At 43.7% G+C, this 10,679-nt stretch overlaps 2 non-coding genes across 2 annotated transcripts; both read left to right on the top strand.

The window, feature by feature from the left end:
* Positions 1 to 4,860: 4,860 nt before the first annotated feature.
* LOC139997451 (small subunit ribosomal RNA) lies at positions 4,861 to 6,784 on the top strand. Its single transcript, XR_011802832.1, has one exon. It is a non-coding gene; the product is annotated as a small subunit ribosomal RNA (ribosomal RNA).
* Positions 6,785 to 9,617: 2,833 nt separating this feature from the next.
* Positions 9,618 to 9,772, top strand: LOC139997449 (5.8S ribosomal RNA). The gene has a single exon (XR_011802830.1). It is a non-coding gene; the product is annotated as a 5.8S ribosomal RNA (ribosomal RNA).
* The last annotated feature ends 907 nt before the right edge of the window (positions 9,773 to 10,679 follow it).

The raw sequence follows: 10,679 nt of genomic DNA on the forward strand, positions 1-10,679 counted from the left end.
TTTATTTCGTCGCTGGAAAGTTATATAAAAAAAGTATGATCGCGCCCGGGACGTTGGAACTTAGTCGCATTCTCGACCGGTACGTTGGGACTTAGAAAAATTTCGGACGGACCGAAAAGTTTTTTCGAGTTATTTCGTTAAAAAGCGTTACGAGGTATGAATATTTTTATAGAAATCGTTATGGTTCGACGAATTCTAGTCGAACGTAACGATTTCGTTTTATTTTTTTAAAAAATTGCCCCCTCCGGACCGACATGACCGGGCGGTTGGCACTTCGTCGATCCCCCGGCCGGGACGTAGGGACTTAGAAAAATTCCGGACCGAAAAGTTATTTCGAGTTATCTCGCTTAAAAGCGTTATGATGCGTATATATTTTTACATAAATAGCAATATTACGTATTTCTACGTCGGGATTAAGCGTTTATTTCGTCCCGACAACGTTAAAAAAAAATTTTTAATCGAACCGTTTTTTCGAATTTTTTCGCTTAAAAGCGTTATAAGGTGCGAATATTCTTGCATAAATCGCTTTAAAATGACGTTTTACATCGGGATTAAGCGTTTATTTCGTCCCCGAAAGGTGCCGTAAAAAATTTACGATCGCGCCCGAGACGTTGGAACTTAGTCGCATTCTCGAGCGGTACGTTGGGACTTAGAAAAATTTCGGACCGAAACGTTATTTCGAGTTATTTCGCTTAAAAGCGTTACGAGGTATGAATATTTTTATAGAAATCGTTATGGTTCGACGAATTCTAGTCGAACGTAACGATTTCGTTTTATTTTTTTAAAAAATTGCCCCCCTCCGGACCGACATGACCGGGAGGTTGGCACTTCGTCGATCCCCCGGCCGGTACGTAGGGACTTAGAAAAATTTCGGACCGAAAAGTTATTTCGAGTTATCTCGCTTAAAAGCGTTACGAGGTATGAATATTTTTATATAAATGGGAATATTATGTATTTCTACGTCGGGATTAAGCGTTTATTTCGTCCCGAGAACTTTAAAAAAAATTTTTTAATCGAACCGTTTTTTCGAATTTTTTCGCTTAAAAGCGTTACAAGGTGCTAATATTTGTGCATAAATCGCTTTAAAATGACGTTTTACATCGGGATTAAGCGTTTATTTCGTCGCTGGAAAGTTATATAAAAAAAGTACGATCGCGCCCGGGACGTTGGAACTTAGTCGCATTCTCGAGCGGTACGTAGGGACTTAGAAAAATTTCGGACCGAAAAGTTTTTTCGAGTTATTTCGTTAAAAAGCGTTATGAGGTACGAATATTTTTATATAAATGGGAATGTTATTAAGTTTTACGTCGGGATTAAACGTTTATTTGGTCCCGAAAACGTTAAAAAAAAATAGTGGACCGACGCGACTCGGCCCGTCGGACTTTGTCACTCTCCACCGGTACGTAGGGACTTAGAAAAATTTTCGACCGAAAAGTTTTTTCGAGTTATTTCGCTTAAAAGTGTTATAAGGTATGAATATTTTTATATAAATCGCTATATTATTATATTTTACGTCGGGATTAAACGTTTATTTGGTCCCGAAAACGTTAAAGAAAAATAGTGGACCGACGCGACTCGGCCCGTCGGACTTGGTCATACTCTCCACCGGTACGTAGGGACTTAGAAAAATTTTCGACCGAAAAGTTTTTTCGAGTTATTTCGCTTAAAAGTGTTATAAGGTATGAATATTTTTATATAAATCGCTATATTATTATATTTTACGTCGGGATTAAACGTTTATTTGGTCCCGAAAACGTTAAAAAAAAATAGTGGACCGACGCGACTCGGCCCGTCGGACTTGGTCATACTCTCCACCGGTACGTAGGGACTTAGAAAAATTTTCGACCGAAAAGTTTTTTCGAGTTATTTCGCTTAAAAGTGTTATAAGGTATGAATATTTTTATATAAATCGCTATATTATTATATTTTACGTCGGGATTAAACGTTTATTTGGTCCCGAAAACGTTAAAAAAAAATAGTGGACCGACGCGACTCGGCCCGTCGGACTTGGTCATACTCTCCACCGGTACGTAGGGACTTAGAAAAATTTTCGACCGAAAAGTTTTTTCGAGTTATTTCGTTAAAAAGCGTTATAAGGTACGAATATTTTTATATAAATCGCTATATTATTATATTTTACGTCGGGATTAAACGTTTATTTGGTCCCGAAAACGTTAAAGAAAAATAGTGGACCGACGCGACTCGGCCCGTCGGACTTGGTCATACTCTCCACCGGTACGTAGGGACTTAGAAAAATTTTCGACCGAAAAGTTTTTTCGAGTTATTTCGTTAAAAAGCGTTATAAGGTACGAATATTTTTATATAAATCGCTATATTATTATATTTTACGTCGGGATTAAACGTTTATTTGGTCCCGAAAACGTTAAAAAAAAATAGTGGACCGACGCGACTCGGCCCGTCGGACTTGGTCATACTCTCCACCGGTACGTAGGGACTTAGAAAAATTTTCGACCGAAAAGTTTTTTCGAGTTATTTCGTTAAAAAGCGTTATGAGGTATTAATATTTTTATATAAATCGTTGTATTATTATATTTTACGTCGGGATTAAACGTTTATTTGGTCCCGAAAACGTTAAAAAAAAATTTTTTATTCGAAAGGTTTTTTTGAATTATTTCGCTTAAAAGCGTTATAAGGTGCGAATATTCTTGCATAAATCGCTTTAAAATGACGTTTTACATCGGGATTAAGCATTTATTTCGTCGCTGAAAAGTTATATAAAAAAAGTATGATCGCGCCGCGGACGTTGGAACTTAGTCGCATTCTCGAGCGGTACGTAGGGACTTAGAAAAATTTCGGACCGAAAAGTTTTTTCGAGTTATTTCGTTAAAAAGCGTTATGAGGTATGAATATTTTTATATAAATCGCTATATTATTGTATTTTACGTCGGGATTAAACGTTTATTTCGTCCGTGGAAGGTTAAAAAAAAACGGACGGATACGACCGGGCCTTTGGAACTTTGTCTCATTCTGGACCGGTACGTTGGGACTTAGAAAAATTTCGGCCGGCGGAAAAGTCCGAAATACTTATTTCGAGTTATTTCGTTAAAAAGCGTTATAAGGTATAAATATTTTTGCGGAAACGGTTATATCTCTATTAAATACAACTGGATTAAACGTTTTTTCGAATTTTTTAAAAAATTTGTGTTCGACGAACTGACACGACTGCGATATTTGTTTAATTATTTCGTTAATTAACGTTGCAAGGTATATATTTTTTTGCATATTTCTCGTTGTTTCAACGTGTTCTAATCGATTAAGAACGTGGTTTTTGTCCGTATTCGTTAAAAGAGGTGGTTTACTGATGCGATTTTGAAAAAAAAAAAAAAAAATTAAATTTTTCGATAAAAACTCGTTTAAAATATTAAAATAAGCGGTGCGTTAAAATATCTCGACGATAGGACGTTTTATAAGGGTACTTTATTGGAACAAAGTGGTCGAGCGTTTCAGAGACTAAGTCCGACGGTACGTTGGGACTTAGAAAAATTTCGGCCGGCGGAAAAGTCCGAAAAGCTTATTTCGAGTTATTTCGTTAAAAAGCGTTATAAGGTATAAATATTTTTGCAGAAACGGTTATATCTCTATTAAATACAACTGGATTAAACGTTTTTTTCGAATTTTTTAAAAAATTAGTGTCCGTCGAACTGACACGACTGCGATATTTGTTTAATTTTTTCGTTAATTAACGTTGCAAGGTATATATTTTTTTGCATATTTCTCGTTGTTTTAACGTGTTCTAATCGATTAAGAACGTGGTTTTTGTCCGTATTCGTTAAAAGAGGTGGTTTACTGATGCGATTTTGAAAAAAAAAAAAAAATTAAATTTTTCGATAAAAACTCGTTTGAAATATTAAAATAAGCGGTGCGTTAAAATATCTCGACGATAGGATGTTTTCTAAGGGTAGTTTATTCGAAAAAAGTGGTCGAGCGTTTCAGAGACTAAGTCCGACGGTACGCTCTAACGGAGGTTTTACATGGTAAGCGCCCGGCCGCTGGCCCGGCCGGCGCCGACCGTCCGGCCGGCGCTTTGGTATCTATAAGAGACACGTCGAGTCGGACGGTCCGGACGGAACAGCGTCGAGCGCGTGGCTATTCTACGGCCTCGGTTGAGAATTCAGTCACCGCTCCTCGAGTCTTAGTGAACTTTTTTACTATTTCTCGACTGTTCCTTCGTTCTCGTATCGACTCTTTCTCTACACTGCTGCGCCGCGGGTCGCTGTCCTGGACGTAATGACCAAATAACGTGGCAAGGTTCCCCTTAGTCGGGAAGCTGGATCCTGTATGCTCGCACTAACTTTAAAAAAAGTTAGGGCAGTGTGCTTGTTACTAACTGAGTATCAATTCATGCTGGTTCGGCAGAGACCGTTCCAAAACTTATGTTATAGCGTACGCAGTACGTTTTAAACATACGAAAGGCTAATGGGGAGCGTACTACCTTTTAGGAAGTGCGTTCTTTCTGATTGGAGAATATCAAAAGAACGAACGAATATGTTTCTTACGAGGACGGTACGTTCAGCATGCAGTTTACGTGCTTTTTACCGCTAAGGCATATTCGTTCAACCAACAAACCATTCTTACAGAATGATCCTATGAACAGAATGATCTTAAAATATTCCACACAAACAATCAAACGAACGAAAGAAAGTAAAGAGAGAGTGGCGAAATGAGAGAGAGTAGTGGCGTTCGACGTTACAACGGGAATTAAAAGGGTGTCGTCGAACGTTCACTAAGAACGAAAAGTCTCGTCGTACGGTGTTACGGACCCACCTACGACACTCTGAGGCTATTTTAAAAAGAGAGTCTTTTGACTCTAATATATAATATATATATAAAATACAAAGTTCCCTGGTTGATCCTGCCAGTAGTCATATGCTTGTCTCAAAGATTAAGCCATGCATGTCTCAGTACATGCCGCATTAAGGTGAAACCGCGAATGGCTCATTAAATCAGTTATGGTTTCTTAGATCATACTTAAACTTACTTGGATAACTGTGGTAATTCTAGAGCTAATACATGCAAACAGATTCGTACCAGAGATGGTACGAATGCTTTTATTAGATCAAAACCAATCGGTGGCGGATGGCTCGTCCGTTCGTCCATCGTTTGTTTTGGTGACTCTGAATAACTTTGTGCTGATCGCATGGTCATCTAGCACCGGCGACGCATCTTTCAAATGTCTGCCTTATCAACTGTCGATGGTAGGTTCTGCGCCTACCATGGTTGTAACGGGTAACGGGGAATCAGGGTTCGATTCCGGAGAGGGAGCCTGAGAAACAGCTACCACATCCAAGGAAGGCAGCAGGCGCGCAAATTACCCACTCCCGGCACGGGGAGGTAGTGACGAAAAATAACGATACGGGACTCATCCGAGGCCCCGTAATCGGAATGAGTACACTTTAAATCCTTTAACGAGGACCAATTGGAGGGCAAGTCTGGTGCCAGCAGCCGCGGTAATTCCAGCTCCAATAGCGTATATTAAAGTTGTTGCGGTTAAAAAGCTCGTAGTTGAATCTGTGTGTCACAGTGTCGGTTCACCGCTCGCGGTGTTTAACTGGCATTATGTGGTACGTCCTATCGGTGGGCTTAGCTCCTCGCGGGGCGGTCCAACTAATATCCCATCGCGGTGCTCTTCACTGAGTGTCGAGGTGGGCCGATACGTTTACTTTGAACAAATTAGAGTGCTTAAAGCAGGCTACCTTCGCCTGAATACTGTGTGCATGGAATAATGGAATAGGACCTCGGTTCTATTTTGTTGGTTTTCGGAGCCCCGAGGTAATGATTAATAGGGACAGATGGGGGCATTCGTATTGCGACGTTAGAGGTGAAATTCTTGGATCGTCGCAAGACGGACAGAAGCGAAAGCATTTGCCAAAAATGTTTTCATTAATCAAGAACGAAAGTTAGAGGTTCGAAGGCGATCAGATACCGCCCTAGTTCTAACCATAAACGATGCCAGCCAGCGATCCGCCGAAGTTCCTCCGATGACTCGGCGGGCAGCTTCCGGGAAACCAAAGCTTTTGGGTTCCGGGGGAAGTATGGTTGCAAAGCTGAAACTTAAAGGAATTGACGGAAGGGCACCACCAGGAGTGGAGCCTGCGGCTTAATTTGACTCAACACGGGAAACCTCACCAGGCCCGGACACCGGAAGGATTGACAGATTGATAGCTCTTTCTTGATTCGGTGGGTGGTGGTGCATGGCCGTTCTTAGTTGGTGGAGCGATTTGTCTGGTTAATTCCGATAACGAACGAGACTCTAGCCTGCTAAATAGACGTAAATTATGGTATCTCGAAGGCCCCCGGCTTCGGTCGGCGGGTTTTTACTACCAACGTACAAACAAATCTTCTTAGAGGAACAGGCGGCTTCTAGCCGCACGAGATTGAGCAATAACAGGTCTGTGATGCCCTTAGATGTTCTGGGCCGCACGCGCGCTACACTGAAGGAATCAGCGTGTTTTCCCTGGCCGAAAGGCCCGGGTAACCCGCTGAACCTCCTTCGTGCTAGGGATTGGGGCTTGCAATTATTCCCCATGAACGAGGAATTCCCAGTAAGCGCGAGTCATAAGCTCGCGTTGATTACGTCCCTGCCCTTTGTACACACCGCCCGTCGCTACTACCGATTGAATGATTTAGTGAGGTCTTCGGACTGGTGCGCGGCCAATGTGATAAGCATTGCCGATGTTACCGGGAAGATGACCAAACTTGATCATTTAGAGGAAGTAAAAGTCGTAACAAGGTTTCCGTAGGTGAACCTGCGGAAGGATCATTAACGAAAAATACAAAAACACAAAGAATATATTTGACTTGAACACTGTATAATAAAATATATATAATATCGTCGGTAAGGAGCCGTACTCCTCCTATATCGACACAAAGTATATACGACGTATTAACAAGCTATATACTTTGACAAAAGCCAAATTTTTTACAATAAGGAGGTGGGAGACGCTCCAGTTACGAAACTATACGAAGAGTGTGGCACTCTCTCTCGATCATCGGGATGAAGAGATATACTTTTACACGAATAATTCGAGGCGCCTGCGTGAGGTCGTACACAGAAAGACCCGCCGTCTCCGAATAATATTATAACAAACGAAAAACTTAAAAATATTCTCGAGGCGCCTGCGTGAGGTCGTAAACAGAAAGACCCGCCGTCTCCGAATAATATAACACACGGAAAACTTAAAAAGATTCTCGAGGCGCTTGCGTGAGGTCGTACACAGAAAGACCCGCCGTCTCCGAATCCTATAACACGAAACCGCTACTATTAATAATAATAATAATAATAATAATAACGATATGTGAGGGAACTTGAGCTGAACACATATCGAAAAAACTAAAAGTTACAGTGGAAACCACGTGTAATGAGAAATGCGATCGAGGCGCCTGCGTGAGGTCGTACACAGAAAGACCCGCCGTCACGATCTCGTATTTCGTATTTGCATCGTGGAAATCCAACGAACGAACAATATAATATATAAACTAAAATCTCTAAAGTGCCTCGTGTCGGAGAGATCACTGCTCACACCTCTTCTATATTTCGTAGTTGCGTTGCGTAGGCCTCACCTCCTAGCAACGGGACATAAGGAAGACTGCTCTTTGGGATCGAACGAAGCGTCTATAACGAGTCGTCGACGAGAGCGAAAGAACGCGAATAGCGAGCCGCAGAAAAATAGGATACCGAATTATATATCTTCGAAGGTTCTCTTCGAAGATCCATGGATACCTATATCTGCGCGTCTCCAGCTATCTCGCGCGTCTCTCCAAACTCTCGTCGTTCCTCGAAACGTGCTTCCTACCCAAAGGGCGTTCGTTCTTCCTATGTCGTTTCGTTGTCGTTCGTTTCAACGGCGAACGATATACGATGTTCGACAAAACGAAACCACGTTGTACGTTCGTACTCGTGGATCGGGTAACCTAGAACGAAAACGCATTGCGTGGATGTTGGCCCGAAAAGATATATACCAGTGCGAGTGATGGTAAAGAGTATAACGATTCTTAACTAGACGAAGTTGGTTCGGAGGGGACCGCCGGCCGTCTCTCTATCCTCGCGAGTCTAATGCCTCGTTCCGTCGCTAGAGTTTTTCAAACTCTGCTTCTGGCTATCGGGAAGAATAGACCGCGCGCGAGGAAGAGGAACGACGACCGTGCGCGTCCCATCGATTTTTTTTATTTTTACCTGAACCACCGAAGTCGATTCAGAGGGGACCGCCGGCCGTCTCTCTATCCTCGTTGTCGTGAGTCATATGCCTCGTTCCGTCGCTAGAGTTTTTCAAACTCTGCTTCTGGCTATCGGGAAGAAACGACCGCGCGAGGAAGACGACGACGACGACCGTGCGCGTCCCATCGAATTTTTTTTTATTTTTACCTGATCGACGGAAGTTTCGTCCGGTTCGTCTCTTTTACCATCGTCTCGTCGACCCGTTCAGAGGGGACCGCCTGTCCATATCCTCGTTGTCGTGAGTCATATGCCTCGTTCCGTCGCTAGAGTTTTTCAAACTCTGCTTCTGGCTATCGGGAAGAAACGACCGCGCGAGGCCGATGGCTGCGAGTCCCATCGAATTTTTTTTAAACGCACGCACACACATACACCTGAACGGAGATGCGTTCCTTTTCGTCGCGATTTTTCGCGCTTTAGTCGTCGTTGTCGCCATCCGTTCGGAGGGGACCGCCGGCCGTCTCTCTATCCTCGTTGTCGAGAGTCTAATGCCTCGTTCCGTCGCTAGAGTTTTTCAAACTCTGCTTCTGGCTATCGGGAAGAAAAGACCGCGCGAGGAAGAGGAAGGACGACCGTGCGCGTCCCTTTCGAATTTTTTTTTATTTTTACCTGAGCGACCAAAGTGGATTCAGAGGGGACCGCCGGCCGTCTCTCTATCTTCGTTGTCGCGAGTCTAATGCCTCGTTCCGTCGCTAGAGTTTTTCAAACTCTGCTTCTGGCTATCGGGAAGAATAGACCGCGCGCGAGGAAGAGGAAGGACGACCGTGCGCGTCCCATCGATTTTTTTTATTTTTACCTGAACCACCGAAGTCGATTCAGAGGGGACCGCCGGCCGTGTCTGTATCCTCGTTGTCGAGAGTCTAATGCCTCGTTCCGTCGCTAGAGTTTTTCAAACTCTGCTTCTGGCTATCGGGAAGAAACGACCGCGCGAGGAAGACTACGACCGTGCGCGTCCCATCGATTTTTTTTTACCCGAACGATGGAGATGCATATCGGCTGTTTGCTTCGAATAACTGGACGAGAGGAACGAACATATATATATATCATGGGCTAGCCACCGTGCGCTTTCTTCGCGAGATCGTGTGCTGTACAGAGGATTCAGAATCGGGTGTTATATCCCCGTCGTTTCCTGACGAACGGAGCTTCGATCTCGTTGGTTGTTATATATTATAATGCACTTTACGCCCGGTCGGCGGGCTGCGTGTGTCGTCGCGCAGTCCGTCCGATTTCGTTTTCGAACGTATTTTCGTGTCGTCAATCATATGGCGACTTCCGCGCGTTCGATTCCCGTTGGTCGGACGTTTGTCGGATATCGGCTTCTTTCGAACCGAGAATAAGAGTACAAAAACCTGAGTACACAAACAAAAATCCATGCATAAACGATTACCCTGAACGGTGGATCACTTGGCTCGTGGGTCGATGAAGAACGCAGCTAATTGCGCGTCAACGTGTGAACTGCAGGACACATGAACATCGACATTTCGAACGCACATTGCGGTCCACGGATACAATTCCTGGACCACGCCTGGCTGAGGGTTGCTCACGTAAACCTAAGACTGCTTGCGTTGCGTATCGTTGCTCTCGGTCCGTATCTCTCTGTTCTTTCTTGCCTCGTCGACAGCCCGCCGTCGTTCGTTTTATCTTTAAACGAACGTTTCTGAGTCGGAGGACGAGCGCCAAGCAAAAGAATACGAATTAAAGAGCGGTCGAGGGCTCGTACGCGACGTACGAGCGATTGTTGGACGTTCGTCGGCGTTCGTCGCTGGATCGTGTGGAGACCGGCGTACGCATGCTCTCGATACAAATATATATGAAAAATCTATCGCGTTCACGGGAGACTCGCAAAACTACCTCCGTCTCTTCTCTGTCCCTTCTTGGCTTGACAACCCGCCGTCGTTCGTGTTTTACGAACGTTTCTGAGTCGGACGAAGCGCAAGAAGAAGGATACGAATTAAAAGAGCGCGGAGAGAACCGTCGTCGTCGACGCGGTTATCGAGATACACAGAGCGAGTTTTCTTCGTGGCCGATTTTTTTTTTCTTTTTGTATCAGCCTCTGCTACGTTTTGTTAGTCTTCGATAAGCACGAATGACCGCGCCCCCGACGTCGTCTTAAATGAATTTTTGGCGAGACTGAGAGAAAGCAAAAATATTTTTGAACAAAGTCAGTCGAGAGAGGAGAGAAAAGAGAACCAAGATATTAAAACCTAAACCTAAACTTGGTGGCGTAACGAAAAACTGTGTGCCTTAAAGAAACACAACCGTCTTTTCATCAAGATGTTTTTACTCGTACAGCCCCAGGGATCGAATACCCACTCCGTCTGTTCGTGCGGCAGAGATGTATTCTGCAGGCGCGAGACGACTGACGAGAAGACAACGAGGACCGTCGCATCGATGGGTCGTCGTTGCGTTTTTCATCCTCTGTGCTTTTTTCTGTTCTTCGCGAACC

The sequence above is a fragment of the Bombus fervidus genome, unplaced genomic scaffold (genome assembly GCF_041682495.2).
Source record: "Bombus fervidus isolate BK054 unplaced genomic scaffold, iyBomFerv1 scaffold0089, whole genome shotgun sequence".
NCBI classification, from domain to species: Eukaryota; Metazoa; Arthropoda; class Insecta; order Hymenoptera; family Apidae; genus Bombus; species Bombus fervidus.